General features: G+C 36.6%; 1 protein-coding gene and 2 non-coding genes across 4 annotated transcripts in view; 2 read left to right on the top strand and 1 right to left on the bottom strand.

Moving 5' to 3' along the window:
- Positions 1 to 5,330: 5,330 nt before the first annotated feature.
- Positions 5,331 to 5,412, top strand: Trnas-uga (transfer RNA serine (anticodon UGA)). The gene has a single exon. It is a non-coding gene; the product is annotated as a tRNA-Ser (tRNA).
- A 234-nt stretch (positions 5,413 to 5,646) lies between these two features.
- On the bottom strand, positions 5,647 to 5,735 carry Trnay-gua (transfer RNA tyrosine (anticodon GUA)). The gene is given in 2 exon segments: positions 5,647 to 5,682; positions 5,699 to 5,735. It is a non-coding gene; the product is annotated as a tRNA-Tyr (tRNA).
- Positions 5,736 to 8,889: 3,154 nt separating this feature from the next.
- Positions 8,890 to 19,997, top strand: part of LOC110375796 (arginine/serine-rich protein PNISR) — a 69,076-nt gene continuing 57,968 nt past the window's right edge. For both annotated transcript variants that reach the window (XM_021334052.3, XM_021334051.3), the window contains exon 1: positions 8,890 to 9,125. The gene's annotated coding sequence lies outside the window, so the exon portion shown is untranslated. The remainder of the gene's footprint in view (positions 9,126 to 19,997) is intronic.

Here is a 19,997-nt window from a genome sequence, read left to right as displayed (position 1 = left end):
AAATTCCATCCAATTCTTCGTTATCGATTTGTTTATTGATCGGCGCGTGCGCATTCGAGCTTCTTTCGACGCAATCACGTACGCACTTTGCCTTCTCAGAAACCCCAGCATATCGAATGAATGCAAACTATCCAATGAACGGTATCGAGATCATCGGTAACCTTAATCGATTGTAGATATCGAGCAATTAGTTTTTTTGCAAAAAACCTTTTTGAGTTCACCGGATCACCTAATGCCTTGGGCCAGAATGTTGATGGGTGTTATAAAACTATTAGATTAATTAGACCAAACTCCGTACTGGTATGTTTCACGAAAAAAATTCTAAGTAATAGAAAAGGTACATAAATATTAATCACTCACAAAATTGATTAATTTATTGTTGATTGGAGAATCCTTGACTTTAGTAGTAAAAATTAGGCTGATACTGATGAAGACAGCGATCCTTTCTAAATCCTATCAATACTTACTAACCAGTTCAACAATACCTTAGTCCAAGGAAGCCTTACATAATCCACCACCATCTCCCGAAGGATCCATTTCAATACCCACTTCTGTAAGCCAATCACACAGGTGCACCTGCGCTATTGCGGTCAAACGACTCCCGCGCAGTATCACTTATCGACAACTCGAGATGCCGTGACAACCGCACTCACGTTGTCAGACGTGGCCAGCGTCTGTAGTAGTATGTGACGGTATGGTATGTTAAACTAGGATTGACTTTAGACCACAGCGTAAAGGGTCAGATGACATTGCACGTGAATGAAGATTGCAGCGTAGTTCGGTCAGATAGAAGTTGCAAGAATTTGGTAAGGAAACCAAAGACCGTCTAGAGTCACTTTAATATTGATGTCCTGATTGATGTATGATGCCCTGATAGTTATTTAGTTAATTGGAAAGGGGCAATGCACTTATATTTTTTTTAAAACCTGGTGCTGGGTGTATCTTTCATGAGGGGACTTCTCCATGGTAAAGAGCATATAAACGTTAATTTGGAGAGTTACTATTATTCGTTTTGATAATTAGGTACAGTTATCAAACCTTGTTCGACGATAAAAAAAAATTCTGCATATGAACTATAATATATAAGTAGGTACTTACGTGCACAAGTCTGAGAGAAATATCCTGTATCGAATAGTTTTCCCACAGCTTTCAAGTGCGAGAAACCAAGCCCCTTTTCTGATCACGCGAAGTACACCATTGACATTGGGAGTGCAAACTTGTATAATCCACAGCTAAATAAGTAAAGCTATAAATTAGAATTAATGTAGTGCAAGTTGTTGCCCTGTCGTCTAATATCATAATGAATGATTTATTAACTTGGTACAACTTTAGAATACGGCTAATTAGTGTATTGCTGACAACGAGATCTACAGAGAAAAACATACGTCTTCGGGGTGTTGAAAAGATAAAGCTTAGGTTCCAGTCACCATAAAAAACATGCATCTTGCAAATTATAATTTAAATTGTAGATAAGTATTTGGTGTACCTTTTGAAGTAAACTATCTACATACAATGCATAGTTCATCTATGAATTAGTTACTCGTCCTAGACTCCTTTTTTCAGGCTGTCAATATGTAACACATTTATTTTTGTTTAGAAATGAAACTACGGATTCCTCCAATGGAAAAGGAAGCGTGCCACAAGTCACGTAGATACATTGCTTGTTGTTATTTTTTTCGGAATCTGAGAGCGAAGCCCAAAGTTAGTCCCTCAGTTTTTTTTAACGTTAAATGTTATTAGCACAAATATTAATCTTTCTGTATTTACTTACTTAATTTGCAATCACCTAGTCGTTGAACTTCTTTGAAAGTCTTTACGGGTATTCAAAAGAAAGAAGTCTGAGAACCAGTCTTGACAAGAGGTCAAACCGATTAGGCTGAGGAGAACAGAGAGGCAGTCGCTCTATGTAAAATCCATGTAAAATCTCTATGTAAAATCCAGTTGTAAATTGGAAGCTGACTTCATCTTGGGAAATTATGAACGCAGTACCACATACAAGATAATCCTACTAAATCAAGTGTAAACAATTCTAAACAATTATCGTATACGTTACATAGACAATAGGCCATAAATTCGCATAATGAGAGAAATGAAACGCGCGCAAGCGCCGATGCGTGTCTTCCATGGAAACGCTATACTTTTACATTCTTTGCCCATTCATACGCAATACTTTTACACGGTTGCCGGGCAAAAACTGGACAAAATCGCGTGAGGTTTAGACCTGGTCACGGAGATATTGTCATGTCAATTATTTATATATTTTTGGTTTTATTAATAAACATAGATGACCTTGCTATGTTTCATCGAATCAACAATTTTAAGGTGATTCACAAACAGTACCACTCTCTGTCGCGATTGGCCCATGTTGCTCTAGCTTAGGTATATTAAGTAGATGTCTACACTATTAATATATTAGCTAATAAATATAGAAGATCAAAAACATGAGTCATGATCAAAACAATAACAAACCCACGCAAATTCCTGACTCGATTCAAAACGATTTTTTGTTAGTTCACAATCCGATTGCTAATTACTTGCAGTCTTCAATCGATGCTAATCTAATAAGGAAATAATCATTTAGCCTATTATGCTGGGTAGTGGGTACCAGGGTACCTACTCAATGGTACTCAAGCGGTCGTATTGTTCAGGACCCTGGGGCCCTATACTAGTGTACCTACCTAAATAAGCGAAGCAAATCTAAACCTATACCCACTTACTATAGGTCTTGAATATGCATGAAATGATACTTATTAATTCTAATTTAACTAAAAAAAATCTTTTGTGTTAGTGTTAGGCAGTTCAGGACAATCATACGTCATTTGTATAATAATTCTTATTGTTAAGTCATTAAGGTTTAATTTAATTAATTAATTGTTGCTCTTAATGAATCATCGCGGTCGATGTTTCCGAACTGGCAAATGTAAAACGATCTGATAAAGATCTCCTTTGTTTTAATTCTGATTAAAAAACGTTAAACATGTATGTATTTTTTATTATTTTTAATACATAGTTAGGTACTTATGTTAATTAATATCCATTATCTACGCAATTGCATTTAAAACAACATTAAATTGTTAATTTTAGAAAAAAATATACGTTTGAAAAAAATGGTTAGAAGCACGGTAAGCTAGTCCGTCGCTACCAGAAAAACATTAAGTAATTTTAAGAAGGCAAGTCGGTAGGTATATTTTTAGTATACCCACTCGCCCATTAAATGGTTTACTTTTAAACAATATTGCTACGCAGGAAGACCAAAAAAACATCATCAAACAGAAAAACTTCAATTATCCTCAAGACCAGTTAATTGTTGTTCCGTTTGACCAGATCAATAATAATTGATTTCAGTTAACGTCGCCAGCCGGCAAATTGCCTCAAACAAGCAAACAAACCTAGTGAGTTAATAAATAGTCGTGGTGGCCTAGTGGGTAAAGAACCAACCTTTCGAGTATGAGGGTGTGGGTTCGATTCCAGGGTCAGGCAAGTACCAATGCAACTTTTCTAAGTTTGTATGTACTTTCTCAGTATACTTAGACACCAATGGCTGATAAAAAGGTGAAGGAAAACATCTTGAGGAAACCTGGACTATAAAGTCTGAAATCACCAACCCGCATTGAGCAAGCATAGTGATTAATGCTCAATCCTTCTCCGTGTGAGAGGGGGCCTGTGCCCTGTAGTGGGACGATAAAACGGCTAACAGTAACAACAGTAATTAACAAGTAAACAAACCTAGTGAGTTAATAATAAAACCGATAGTCCTTATGTGGTGTTGATGTTAGGCGTAGTAGTAATACTACTAGGCTATCTGCTGTCGATCTAAAAACGTTATGAAAGTGCACCTGACGTCTCAAGATGACGCGGGTAGGGCTGTCCAGTGTCGATTCTTCGAGAACTACGGTAGGGAAAAAGTTTGGTGTATACTTTTAAACACATACCTATGTAACGGTTTCAATGTAAACCCATTTGTTTCTGTATTTTCTTCTAGCGAGATTTACTGAATTTACTAAGATGAATGAATAGTAGCTGGGTAGGTAAGAAGTTATCTATAAACAAAACAACGCGGAGAAAGCGTACAATTGTTTTATTTTTGCATCCTATGAGAGATACAGGCCAACCAAAATTTTTTTAAACATATCTTTGTATATCATATTCAAAATTGTAATAAGAAAAATTAAGTGTGAATCATATTCTATAAGTAAAAACATAATAATTTTATCAGTAGGTAGTTTACCTGTGTTAGTACTATGCCAAAAAAATAATTGTGCAGGTGGTTCGTCAACCCTATGCATCGCCTATATTTAGCAGTTAATAGAAGTGTTAATGACGGCGCGTGTTCACAAACAACTGTTTCAACTTTCCTACAAGCTTCCATAAAAGACTTTTTGTCCAGCTTTGAGCTCATCGTGAACACTGTGCAATTTCTAATGAGTGAGAGCTGAAGTTTGTTTACAAAACTATTTTATTTTTGTTATAAATCATTGTAAAATGATTATAAAAACTCAGCTAGGTACCACAGCAGTTACAAACCGTAACTGTAGGTACGTCGCTGTACCCATATTTGCAAATAAAATCTTTATTTTTATCGCTCATGAATATGATCATCATTTTATTAGACTGTTGTTTTACTATAAAATAAAAAATTCAGTTTGATTTAGTTCATAAATCAAGGTATTTTCTGCAAAAACCGATAATAAATCTTTATTTTAACAACATGATTAAATTAAAGAAAATTATTAAAATAAATTAAAATACTCTCACTTGAAACTACTAGCGACATCTGTTGTTGAATAGCAGAAGTAGATTTTAAAGAAGCGCCATCTAGAGTCGAATAGCAAAACTACGATACTCAATGTGGGTATTGTCATTGTTATTTATAAACGTAAGATGGCAGGGCAAAGGGGAATATACTGATAACAATTTTTATTCAATTTAATAGAATTAAATAAAGTATTTCAAATGAACCCTTGATAGCCTTTTGGCTACCTATCTCAATAAAAACTGTATTTTATTCAAACTGACAGTAATCAAATAGACTTCCCTGTACGAGACAAAAGTTTTTCAGCAGTTAACTATACTACTTTACTGTAGAAAAAAATAATTATCATAATTTGCAAGATTAACGGAAAAAGTTGACTATTGTTATTGTATTATTACCTGTGGCTGTTTATTTCGCGTTTCATTCTTGCTTTTTGATATCTGGATTTCTTTTTTTATTAGACTTCAACAAAATACGAGTAAATAACAAATGAACGCTTCGCCTTCTGAATAGTTCTCAGCTAAGTTTAAGAAATACGCAATCTATACGATCTGTAATTTCGACCCCATTTCTATGAGCTGCGGTGTCCGAGTGGTTAAGGAGATGGACTTGAAATCCATTGGGTTCTACCCGCACAGGTTCGAATCCTGTCCGCAGCGTATTCTTTTGGTTGAATTGTCACGGTGTATCAGTGAGAGTTCTTTGAAAAGTACTATCGCAATAATTGCGTGTTATTTCGAGACTGAATGAAATAACGACTGTCATCGGTGTATTGACAGTGGTTAATAAAATTATAAGTTTTTTTTTTTGTTTATTCATAATATAATAATTATTATGTTAATTAATACATTATTATGGAAATCAAATGTAAAAAAAACTCAGACCAAAAAGATTCCTTCGAGCCGGATTTGAACCAGCGACCTATGGATATCAGTGATTCTACCTCTACAGTCCACCGCTCTACCAACTGAGCTATCGAAGGCTTGCAGTGAGAGACGAAATTAGAGAATGCTATCTGTGTCGTTATGTTCGACTGACGTCATAAATGTTCCAACATCAAGTTAACTTCGTAATAACATTGTTTGTACATTCATAATCGTATTATGTATTTCTTTTTATGTAATAATTAACTGTTTTCGTTTTTCGAGTACCTCGAGTTATGTAGATTAGATATCTACATTATTTTATAATGTAAGTAAGTACGTAAATGTACGTAAACCTCTGTGCACTCTATTCCCACCACACCTCATAGTTCGAACGGACAGCAACCCGATACGAAAGCAAAGAGATCAGGCGCAGGATCGAAATTGCCGTGCTTTTACCACCAACTTTCAGAATCTTAGCTGCTTTCCGAAAGATTCTTAAACACAAAGAATAGCTTTGTGTTTAAGAATCTTTCGGCCTCACCAATCAATGCATGAACCAAACCCTGTTGCACTTTGCGACCACTACACAAACAGTTAGGACTCATATCTGATTATTTACACCAACAGCCATTTAATAATTTTCCAATAAGTAGATAACAGTAGTTGCCCTAACTTTGTTATACGTGCCATTTCCTATTTCCTACATAGGACTTTTATCATATAGACCGTTGTAGTTTCTAGTTCTATATTTACGTAACTTTATTAAAACTATTATGTAACATAATATATTATTCTATGCTTAGAATAGAGACTTATTGGCAAATAAGCGTAGTAAGTTTCAGAAACAAAGTTTTAGTAACAACGTGCCTGCAACACATGCGTTTAGGTACAATTAGTGGCAGTACGAAACTTTGCTCTTATGTTTTATTAGGCTCGTATCGTTTCAGTTGTTTTAAGTTGAAATCTGCTAAATAGGGGTAGAATAATATTATCGTTCTTTATTTTCTAGTTTTTAGTCTGAATATTACATAATTTTTATATGAAATGAGACAATAATTACTTTTGTCCTGTGGGTTTGCTGTTTGGGCGTTTGTTCCTTGATCAAGCTTTAACAACAGGAATGGTTTCAATGAATCTGGGCTGTTACATAGAAACGTAAAACTGAAAAAATGCAAAATCAGGTAAATAGACCCACTGATCATAAACAAAACAGCTTCCGTTCCATGAACCCTACTACACGGCATACGATTAGGATCGATACGAACTATTTCCAGGTCCCCCGTATCCGAGTCGGCGGCTCGGTTCAAGAGCACTGACCGCATGCTTGTATGCAAATAAACAAACTGAAATAGACGGCAGATCAACCCTTTGTAGGGTGAAGGAAGATTGCAAGTTGCTTGTTTCCAAGTAGGTACTTTAGGGTCTGTGGTAGACGCAAATAGAGGGGTGTTATAAGAAGCTTGAACACATGGTCTCATAAACGGATGAACCGATTGGAATGCGATTCTTTTAGTTCCAAGTTGTTTTTGCAGGATTCACTTTGAAGTATCATTTACTTATGTACTTAATTGCCAAAAGTGTGAGAAACAGTGCTACATGAAAATATGGGCAAACACGTACATTGACACCAATTTACAAGAACTTACAAAAGATAGAAACAAACAGTAGGTACTTATTTCCTCGCATTTCCAAAATAAAAGGGCTCGTACAGACAGGTCACAATCTATAATCTCATAAGAGTTCAGATTTATCCTCTTGAATCCTAAACACAAAGTTTCTAACACAATTTCTCTACACAATAACTCTCCCACATCAATGAAAAAACTTAACAAAAGTTCTTCAGCAATTATGAACACAAAGTGGGCGGGAACAAACAGTGTTGCGAGTTGTAAATGTCAACGAGCTGTGGGTGTCTGATGTTGATGAATCATAGGGTATAAGGGAACACCTGGATTACTGCCTACAATGCTGTCAGACAATTACTGAGTTGGTTATGGTGTTTGTTATTTTTTTAGATAAAGACGAAATACTGGTAAATCTTTACGTCAAGATATTGTCTTTACAGTATAGTACAAAACGGGTTGAGAAAAGTAATTATTGTGAATCAATGTCTGAGGTTTTTATTTCATTTAAACCTGTTACAGGATCTTAGGAAACGTTAGTAGCTCAGTGCACGATTCCAAGCAGCGAGTCTTATGGAGAAGAACTGGCGAGAAACTTCATGATAGGTAGGTAAATTCCAAAAATCCCCAAATTACTTCGGTACATGCAGTTCACAATAAACCGTACATATCCAATACTAACAACTAATACAGGCGACTTAGCTGAAAATACGAGCAAAACATAGTACACATACTTACTGGCTCCTGCAGATTCACAAACAGGCCTAACTGGCTAGTTACTCGCGTTCAGCAGAGCTAACGTTACACCGCAGTCGGCATATACAAGCTGTTGAGTTGCTCTTGTTTGTGCTAGTGATTGCATGGGCTGGTCAGGCTTGGCTGTGCCACCAACGGGCTTTGTGACGTCATCATTAGGTGATTTTTGCGGATATTTTTGGCAGCACAGTTCTAAGTCTTATGAAGAAATATATTAAAATTTGTAGGGTCCCTAAAGGTCAGTTACGTAACCTTTTGAAAAATAACATGCATGAAGATATAAAAGAATAGTTACACAGAAACGGAGTTTTCAGTTCATGCTCGATCCATTCAATTAATTTTTAGCCCTTTAACAGTAGACATAGATGAATCATAACTTCCAACAAGAAAAACATGATTCATTCAATCTTATTTCACTCGAAAAAAACGGGAAGCTGTAGAAAGAAATTAAAAGCGAATATTTAAATGGAAAAGCTTATTCCAATTTCGAATGCAAATCACCCTCAATTTTTTCGCTTTCGTTCGCTTTGACGTCGAATCGCTCGAAACTCTCACTAAACGGTTTCCACGCGAACGCTCTCCACTGAACGTTTGGAACATTGACGTCATCAGGAGAGCACAGCCGCCGGAGCCTCGATACTATTGTCAAACACATATTTAATTACCATCGTGTGCAGTGCGGCACACGCAACGACCTATTCAGAACGGAACAACGATGGATTTCTGAGCAAGAGAAAGTGAACTCTTTGCTGTAAGCGTAAAGCTCGTTTTTAGCTGGTAATATCTAGGTAGTTTAACCGTTCCATGGAGGTGTGTAAGGGTGAATTTCGGCCGATCCTGCGTTGTACTACGCCTGCGCAAAAAACAGTTCGCGAGCGCGTATTTCAGTTAAAGTAAGGCGGCGCGCCGGCTAGCGCGCTCGCCTGCCGGTCGCCCGGGAACCATTGACGGACGCCGAATTCCATTTTCATCAATAAAAATAATGTCCTGAAGTGTTTAAATCGTGTGTGTTGTCTTAATCTGTCAATTTAGCTGTTACTGTGTGTGTTGCGGTAATGTTAGCTGCCCGTAGTGTCTTCCTTTAGTATAGACGTGATTGACTGTTGAAAATGTCGTTGTTTTGATAAGGTGAGTTCTTGGTTTAAGGTCGGAGGTTGCCCTTGGTAATGGCAAGTACACACGTATGTACCACATATTGTGGCGAAATGTTCGCGTGACTCAGCTCAGGTGAAATCATTCAGAAAATTGCTGGCACATACCACCGAAGGCTTTTTTCGTGCAGAGATTTGATACGATAAACGGTAGCTGTATAACAATGAAATTGTGGATTTGTCAGGTTATAAATTGTTTGAATAATGTTCTGTTTAGTAGCGAATTAATGTTGCAGTACTTGCTCGTATACAGGAATAAAGTTATGAATCATAAAAGAGCAAAGCAATCAAAAACTCGTGCGCGAAATGAAATCTGTAATCCTGTGATGGAGTCAGGAATTTTATACTGGGGAGTAACAAAGATCTACAGTTCAGCACATCATTTAAAGAAGGAATGACAGACCACATGCTTAGATGAAGGGCGATTATGTAAAAGAAATAACGCAACAACAACAAAATCGACAGTTGCCAGACAGTGAAGGGTTAGCAATAGGGGTGATATTTCAAAATCCACATTTGCCAATGTCGAAACATGAACAGCAAAAAACCCAAGCACATAATAAAAAGCTGTATGGATTTGACCTTGTGCTACAAAAGCTGTTTAACGAAAATGTTTTTACTTTCTATTATATGTATTAGTATTGGGACCAATTCTAGGATTCTTAGAAAATTGTGAAGCAAAATGTTCTCCGTGTAACCTTTAGGAGACATTTCTATTGATTACCTAATAACTTTACATTCAGACTGTCTGTTCCTTAGCTTTTAAGTAAGTCCGAACATAGTTCTAAGTTCTTAGGTCCTCATCCTTCTTTTATTCCAGCTAGACCTTATATTGATGACTTCCAAAAGATATTAATTCATCTCTCCTATGACTGTTTATTTTCCCCACTCTATTCTACGCAAATGTTTTTTCTTTCTCTCATTCTATCTTTTTCTTCTTCTCTTACTCTCTATTTATCTTTCTTTCTCCTAAGAATAAAATCCTCTAATCACGTTATCTACCACTATCATGTTGACCCCTCAACCATGTTGCCAGGTGAAGATAACGATCGGTTTCACACGGAACTTTACCAGTGCCAATAAACGCATGCTTTATAAGCCAGGTACTTTCATTAACTCGATATATTAACTCACATACTCGGGAATGCTTCCATTTATAAGGTGTTCGCTCTGATTGCGCGGTCACAGGTAGTCAAATTGATTGCCTTTGGGATGTTTCTTTAAAAATAAGTTACGAAATAGAAGAGGATGTGTTCAAAGCGGTTCTTTGGTATTTTGGTTTAGTTTTATCAATACGTGGGATCCAGATTTTTTAAATCCTATATAAACAGTTTTTTTTTCAAGACTTTTAGGTACTTGAAAAATACCTACATAATAATGGTTTGAAAAGTTACAGGCAAGTCCTGACCTAGAAATCAACCTGCATACTCATACTTGAGAGGCGATTATTACAATCCCGACTACTACAGGAGTTTTCCTACCCACCGCAGAATAACTTCCGCGGTGAAACTGGATATCAGATCGTATATTAATATCTACTATCAAGTTATAAGTATCAATTTCTTCAATCTTCTCGTTAGTATCGTGGCTATCGAATCAAAGTCGAAAAGAGAGCAGATTCTCTATTCTTATCTGCGAGGCCATTGTTTTGGATCCGTATCAACTGACCGATGCAATATTAGATTGATCTAGTAACAGGTTGCTGGTGTCAGGGACTAGAACTGTCTTCATAGAAAAATACACAATGAACAAAATAATCAGATTGGAAAAAAATCGGTCACTAAAAATAAAACCGAGAAATCATAAGAATTCATCTGAGAAATCATTTCTACGTATATCTTTCACGCCGATGACCGTGTTTCGGAGAGCACGATAAACTGTAGGACCCGGCTGTCATTTCAATATCTTTGGCAGTTGTTACCGGTAGTCAGAAGTCAGTAAGTCTAAGAGCCAGCCTTACCTAGAGGTATTGGGTTGCTTGGGTAACTAACTGGGTTGAGGAGGTCGGATAGGCAGTCGTTCCTTGTGAAATATTGTTGGGGAACATAGTTGGGAAAAGGCTAGGAAGATGACGATGAAGAAGAAAATTCAATCACTAAAAATATGAAATCATCTGAGGAACACATGAACATTTTGGAAAAGTACCTTCGATTGTCGGAACTATCTCAATAACATTAAATACTGAACACATTCATGTGATTATGTGCTCTTAGAAAAGCGATAATTCACTACAAGTGCCTCTGGCCAATGAAAACGCCTGAATCGTGTAGGTACAACATAATGGATTTGGAAATAGCTATGACATGGACGGTCAATGGTACCAATACAATAGAAGTGGACAATGGGTGCTTGTTTCCTAATTGAGGCATGTTTGCGGGATTCTGGCGCTAGATTACCTTTGATAAGCATTTTCTTTTGGATATTTTTCTCAGCACTGTTCCTCAATTAAATAAATCAATTGCTCTGTTGACAGCTTTCAATAACCCTATTGATAAATTATTTTGGGTACTCCAATTCCGTTTATTTATTTACAGCTCTTTATCGAGGTTGTTTAAAAAAAACCTAAGTACTTAAAGTTCCTTGTCTAGTCCTACACTTAGCTTTTGGATTTAAGGGTTTCTTTGTAAATATTTGTAAATGTTTGATTTTGTCAAATATTATCGTTCCTTATTATAATCTCCCAAAAGCTTATAATTTATAGCTATAGCTACTGGCGCTCACCTTTAGCATTTGAAACTTTATAGAATAAAATTTGATAAAGTTACACGTGTTTGATGCAGTTGGCAGGAAAACCGCAGATTGAGTTCAATGCTATTTGACCACTGCAAGCCAATGGTCGGTCGATGTGACCACAGAACCTAGGCAAGCTCCTATGTGTTACAAACCCCGTGAGGATGTCTCTCTTAGTTGGCTACACAATCATTATCAAAACTGGGATAGAAAGACTTTTTTCTGGTCATTTGAAACTAAAAAGAAAACAATATTTTTAGCACACATTCTGAAGTTCTGCAATCAACTATGGAGCTTGGCGAAGCTAATCAGTAATTAGATGGTTGGTTGACAGTTTATTTTGAAGGTATCGTGAACCCAAACTTTTTAGTCGATCTAATACCGGGTTGCCTAAACTTTGTATAACTGCGTACTATTGATTCCGGAGCCCCATATTAGCAAAAATATTCCTCGTCATATCAAAAATGCCATCATGGTCTTGGACGAGTCACCTTCTCTTAACCGTTGGTCGATTCACGTGGCTCCGTATTTTAATATTTTACTAGACGACTGCAATACAATTGTCTTGTTACATAACATTAACTGTAGTACGTAGGTAATATGCAGTGTTTCGTATTGTGATGGTCACCTTGTCGTCCACTGTCCGTAGTAGTGTTTTATATGTATAAACTTCAACTGCTTTTATATTCATTTCAGTTTACTTAAGCCTTAAGCCTTTTTTATATTGCAGAGTTTTTTTTCATAACCTACAATTATAATGATCAATGAAGATTGGTACTATAGGTACTCCTGCAAGAGCATCTTGATATGGTTTATAATATTAAAGCTCTGAAAAATTATAATTATAAATCCTAATTAAAATTATAAAAAACATCATAAACTGAATAGTTCAAGAGCTGACATTTCATAATGTAACATAGAAATCATTGCCACACAAAGGTCAAAAGGAAAACAAAAAGCGATCGCATTAAAACTCCATAACACTGGACTGAGTAATTCACGCCTGTAACATTGATTGCAATATAATTGCAGTGTGTTATTCAAAAACATAACCCTTACCACCTCAGGACTTTTGTAAGAATGAGTGACTCACTGTTGCTTAATAACACACATTTCTTTCAGATGATCTTTGAAGTACTTATGTAATTTTTTAACGTTTAAATCTGGACAGATAGGTACCTAATGTTCAGAATGGGTTTTCACAAACCTAACTGTCCACCTCATGACTATGTAAGAATGAGTAATATACTCACCATTGCTTGATAACATACATTTCGTCCAGATTATCTTAGAAGTTCTTACTTAATTTTTGAACGATCAAATCTAGACGGAAACAAAATAGGTATTCAGAATTGGTTTTTGTTCGACTGTTGACCACTACTGTTTGCATACGCATTCACAAAGCTGGTTTATTAAAACGATAAAAAATATCCTATTTTCAATAACTATGTATAGTATCCTATATGGTTATCATAGTGCAGAAAAACATCTTTCGCGACGCGTCTGTAATGGATTTAATACTTTCCAAAAAGACAGTTTTCACTCAGTTAAATGATAACCTATCACATTAAAATGCAAAAGAAGTTCCGAATATACAGTAGCCTTACTGTTTTACGTATTGTAAACCGCTTATACCCTTTATGAAAGGTCGCCATCCAGGATTTGGCAAATGGAATGATTAATGAGAGGAACGAGTGACAGGGTTTAGCAACCCCTTTGTGTCAACTGTCATAATACGCAGGGACGGGTAACATTTTTTGTTGTGTTTTCACTAAAAGACTGGATTAATGTTGATAATTATGCGGGTATTATAGTCAGTTTGTGAATTTCCTCGAAATATGTGATGTAACTTTTGCATGCGAGCTGTTGAAGTCAATTACCTTTTAAAGGTTGGTAACCTCATTGGTGTGGCTGTGTTAAATCATATTGGCATTTTGGTCATGACAAATGATGAGAACTTCTAATGCTAAATAATAATCAAGGTCAGGATCTTATTCCTGCCTAGTTGATGTTACACTTACAGTTCTTCATAACCCTTTTATTTTTTTACTTTTTTAAATAAAATCTAGCCTTGTGATTGTAAAATCCTATCTTCCTACTTTTCTTTACTACTAGGAATACACATTTACCTACTTACATAACTATAATTATACCTAGGTACTTGCCCAAAGTACAACAAAATTAACTAAGTAGCTTTATCTAGTTACCAGATTCGGCACAATTTAATTTGTACTCTCCGATTCTATCTCCCAACTATTCTATGTACATTTGAGACAGAAACTCAATCTAGCACAGACCTAACATACAGTTAATTTTACTTAGTTTAATGTTAACCAGTTGCCTTCACGTCCAATTCTAAACGCCATTTGAAAACCTATTCACAAGTTCATATAGGCCTACCGCGAACTAACCTACCTAGGAGTATCAACCACGCTACAACTTTTATACAAGCGATTATAATCTTAAAATCGAGAGACTTAAGGGTTAGATTGCCTTGTACAAAATGATTGGTTGCCTTTTCTATGCAATGTTGTACAGTAGTTGGTTTAATCAAAGCTCGAAGTTGTTTTAGATTCAACTATTGCTAGCAGCTTTTTTCCAGTTTTTACTGGTTGGATCTGATCGGACGCTTTATAGGACAAGTTGGGTACAACTTTTTGTTCAAAACTCAGTGAGGGCGAAGTTTTTCTTGAGTTTGATGAAAAATGGTTGGTAGGGCAGATACAAGTATTTCTGAGTCATATTATTTATTTTTCTATGTTATCATTTTTACATATCTATCCTCTTTACATACCCAAAATTTATATTTTCGAGGTTTGCAATTAGCCTTCAAAGGTTCTGAAAAATTGCAATTTTAATTTCCTGGTACTGGGCTATCAAAGATACATGCTTTCACATTCAAAATACTTGCCTACGCTCAAATTCTCAATGGAATAATACCGAAGGCAGTATTATCCCTTACATCGTACCTAATACTATTTCTAATTCCTATGATATATTCATATGCCTTAGCAACAATTCTAGACTTCCACACACTAGGCCGACTAGGTCTCCAGGTGAAGGAAAAGTGACGCCGAACTGGCCCCATAGATGAAATATTCAGCAACTACCCGCCGTAACTGTGTCAACTGTATGACCTGACGCTGACGTATGACGTAACATTATAAAAAAAAAAAACAAAATGTTCGGTGGGCTGTGACGTCACTATATTTGTTGATAGAGGTGAGCTCGTGACGTCATGAGGTGATTTGTTGTCAGAACATACGTCACTGCACAGCTGCACAGCTTAAAGTCCCCGATTGTGACGTACAGCTGCTTTCTGTGGTTTCGCAGCGCGAGTAAGCTAATTCTTCTAATCAGAAAGGCATCTTAAGGTTTATGTCTCGGATAAGTATAATTAATTACATCGAAACCTATTAATTGGAAAACGCGGAAAGTCAGACGGAAAAGCCGTCCTGTATTGTCTTGCAATTTTTTATTCGAATGTGACAAACATAAGCACGATATATAAAACATAATATCATCGGAAAGCATACTTTTCTATGCAAAAAACCTGGCTCCGAAAAGGTTGCGCACGACAAAGGTCAATCGCTTCCCCAAGGGACACATCCTTTCATGGATGGAGGGACTACTTACTGGATGGAACTTCCTATAAGTAAAACAGGTGCCCCAATAAGCCCTAAGAAATTGTAGGACAAAAATGAAAACCTTTTTTCTGAGCCTTTTGAAACCCTCTTACTGTGAAGATCTGTCAAGCATTGCGTATTAGCTTACCTCGTTTTTTGTAAAGCATTTGAAAGATGAAGGACCAATTAATTAGTGAAAGACCTGGCTTAGTAATAGCCGCTCTGTACCGTTTGTCAGGTTAGGTTTGTAGATGATATTACTTCGTGGAACGCTTTTGATCCTGACTCTCGATTGTAAATCCGTATAAGGTGTACAAAGCAGTGAAGCCATAGTGATAGAGTTTCACAAACTTGCCTGTTGGCCTTTGACGTGGAGTTGTAACAAGGACTGCTTCTGAGAAATTCGGAGATAGTCCATGGGCCCTCCCACCCATGCAGGGATGTGTATTGTGTACGTAACACCGCACCAACGTGGAATCGAACCCCAATTCTCGTGCTGTACCTTGGTCATAATAAAGAAGATTCCGACTCTTACTAACTTTGCCTCTACCGTTTTTCTGCAGTATTTTCCTTCGCCTATAGAATATTAACCAAACAGCAAAATTACCCTAGCACTATATAATCTTTCATTGCTCGCTGCACAGCACAGATTACTCCTTGCACAGAGTAAAACAAACGAACAGACAAACAAACAAACGTGACGAGCTAACGTGTGACGTGTTTGTAGAGAGATGGCTGACAAGACGAGCTGGCATTTAATTTGTGTGTTACGCTGTTGTGCTAGTTTTATGTGCACTGTGCTCTGTGCAGCGAGATAAAGTATTGTTAGTTCTAATGGCTGTGACGTTGTAATGAAAATAACATGATATTTCTTTGTAATGATAGCTTTAATTAGTGCTATGTTAACATTGACTTTCTTGCTTCGGGAGTAATGATAGAGTGTGGGAAACGAACGTATACTAATCTTATTCCTGACCAGGATACACGCGCCGGTAGTACCTACCCATTTACCTATGTTTAATACCTACCTGAATCATAAGCTTCAAAAACTGAAAACGTAAGTTATATAAAATTAGAGGACTTCGTTCCTACCTTATATGAAGTTATATCATATTAGCGTTTTATGTGCGTCATGAATTCAAATCGCTCATACATAACCAATAATCAGTTACGTATCATTTCAGATACATTTGCATACCAAAGAAAGGATGTATGTTTGTGGAGGGTATCTAATGAATCGCAAAAAAGATGGCAATATATGAGAAAGAATAGCTAATGGAAAAGACATTTTCTTTGAAATATTTTATCAGTCATATCACTCATAAGGAGTGATATTCGCACTCGCACAACTAATTATTGTATAATTTTTCAATACACGTTTACAGTTTGCCATCATAAGTATGGTATTAAGACCCTTTTACCTAATGACAACGTCGACCAAACTGTTTATCTATTAGGTACATAGATGCATAACTGCTTATTAGCTTAGCTGTGACTCTTATGATGTTACTGAATTAATCTTACTTCAATTCCACCACAATCCAATGTTTGACATGTTACCTATAAAATAAAGGTAATCTCTTAAAACAACCAACAGAACAGTCTTTTAATTCAGGTCAAGGCTCGTTTCATCTCATCTCAGGCAATGAATTGCAGTGGTGCCCTTATTACTTTACGTGGCAATTTGCTCGGGAGATCTTATTACTAAAGAGCACCTAGGATCACAGAACTAGCGGTGCTACTAGATAAATGAGATTTATTGATGGCACTGGAGAAGAAAATCTCTGAATACTTTAAGACTCAAGTTTATTGATGGTAAAAGCAAGCGTTTAGGGTGCGGGCAAACTTGGCAAACATGGACAGCATGCTTTGATTGTTGGTAGACCGCATAAGAGGACCCATAGGTACTCATGCTATGAGCTTTTAAGTCCTGGTGAACAGCATTTATATGGGTTGGAGTATAAGGGTTTGAGAGGTTCGAAAACCAAGTTTTTATTTTTATTTACCTATGTGTGCGATCCAAATACTGAAGTCAAGTATGGTGATTGAAGGCTGATGAAACATATGAGGAATAATGTGAATAAATATGGTTTTATTCTGTTAACGAGCATGAATGTAAGTTTTAAAGTTGTAGATAGACCCTTTTTCATCAGTTCCATCTCACTTAATTGCAAAATTAAAGACACAACCGGAACGTGTAAGCCTTCAAGACAAATAGCGTCAAATGAAACGGCACGTTCCAAAGGTCATAGCTTCACCAAACAGTTCGGCGATTCGAAAAGGCCGTAACACTCGTGTAACAATACACAACTACTAAAAGGCCATCACAATGTTCAGGGTCTGACAATACAATAATTTGTGGCGGCCAGTACGAATGTCCGCGGCTGTTTGGCGCGATGCGGCATGGCCGGCGGATGCGGTTGTGACGTCATCACTTCCTCGCCCCTTGGCCGCTACTGCCTAAGGGTACGTCTACACTGTGCAAATAGCTTGCGCATATTGAGGATTTTTTAAAACATGTGCGGATCCAGGGACTCGTGCATGTACCAAAGTAAAATACCCACCCGCGTGCTCTTGTCACTTGAGCGTGTTGACGCATCCTTAAAACATGTGCTTATCCAGCGACGCGAGTATCGTACCAAAGCAACACCAGGGTGCACTGTTGCAAGCGCGCGGGTCACTTGCGCATATTAACTTGCTCCAGCTACATGCACCGTGTAGAAGCACCCTTACATTAAGCACTAAAGAGTCCGCAGTGTCTCTTATTGCGTAAACCTATAAATAATATGTGTGACAAAGACAAAAATGTTTTATCGTCTATGGTTTATCTTGAATTATTGCGGGGCGCAACTGCCATATAAATAAGGTAACGAATATTCATGCAAATAAATCAAGACAAAGAAAGGAAAATTGGTATGACAGTGAGACGAAGTAGATTCTTAGTACAATTGCACTCAACTCACCAATATCGGCTTATGATATGAGTAGGTAGGTGCGTATTATAATACATAACGATACTTATAGACGCACCCCCACACACAAGATTGAAACTTTCAAACTGTACCTCGTTATCTGAAAGCTTTTGTATCAAAGAAATTCGCGCACGTCAATTTGATACACGTAACTGAACACGTTTCAAAGATATTTAATATTTTGTTTCGAGAACAACATGGCGGCAGCTCGTGAAATTTCCGTTTCGTCGAGTTCCCGTCATAATAAAAGTGTTCAAGATGTGAGAAGAACAAAAGAATTGGGGAGACAATACGACAATGACACAAGTTTTACGGATAGGCGGCATAAACAATTTTGATACTTTTCGGTTATTTTTAGATTATGATTTATATTGTCTTTTTATAAAACCTAGATAGACCTAAAGGCCATTGCTGTTTGTAAGAACAAGCTAAGAAACTACACCGTGGCTAGTAAATAATTCTTGTCCACAAACCAACAGTGTACACTATTTTGGCCCTGATCAAGAAAAAGTTTCATCTTCGTTAAGCACAACACATAACACATAGGTACCAATTTTTACTGTTCATAAAGAACCTTTGGGTATATCAGTATAGAAAACTAGGAATACAGTCACTGGCAATATCATTAATCACTGTGTATGGCTCAATATCACTTTGTACAATGAAAATCAGTTTTGCCATTAAAGCTGAATAGGATAGTATAGATAGAATATAGATTTATAGTTAATAACTTAGATACTAAGGGCCTTACTACAAAAACTTTAAACCTTGTTTTACACTTGTCTAATAAAATTTTGGCTGCAAAATGAACCATATGTCAACGTCATAATTTGACATTTTTTTAGACAAGGCTTAAACTGACGTTTAAAAGTTTTTGTGGTAAGGCCGTTAGTATTTCTTATTTTTTAGACGAACAAAATGCAAAAAAGATTTAAGTACCATGTTAAACAAAGTATTTTATAACAGGAACTTGATAAGTATTTAAGATTTCAGTACTTATTCTAAGTACACAAGCGTGTCAACAAAAACTTTTAATTTGTAAAGTTTTTTTTTTATTTCAAGAGTAATCTTGTCAAAATTTCCATTTCGTTGAGTTCTTTCGTGTTTAATAAAAATGTTGAACAATGACACAAATACAAGTTTGTATATTTTAGGTCGCTCAAACAGATTTGATACTTTTTTGAAAGAAGAGTAGATCTTGTGGACTTTTGGTGCTTACGTCGTTTAAAAAACAAATTGTATAAGTTTGCTTAGAGACTATTGAAACACAATATTTTAAGTGCTAACTCCCATGAGGTACCTTTTACCTTTTTTATGGGAAATCATCAAATGACTCGCCCTGCTGCGGGTTAGCAGCGTGAGGGAGTGTTAAACTCTTACTGACTAAAACTCATCATGTTCCTTCATGGGCCTTTTATGTACTAGGGCCGCGGTAACTCTTAAACAATCCTGCAACCCTGGAGGTACCTCTTACCTTGGACTGACACAAATTATTGAGGTTTATGTACAAGTGACTATGAT

This window comes from Helicoverpa armigera, chromosome 18 (genome assembly GCF_030705265.1).
Source record: "Helicoverpa armigera isolate CAAS_96S chromosome 18, ASM3070526v1, whole genome shotgun sequence".
Lineage (NCBI taxonomy): Eukaryota > Metazoa > Arthropoda > Insecta > Lepidoptera > Noctuidae > Helicoverpa > Helicoverpa armigera.
The sequence above is the reverse complement of the archived record's forward strand: the minus strand, read 5'-3'. Positions and strand labels throughout refer to the sequence as shown.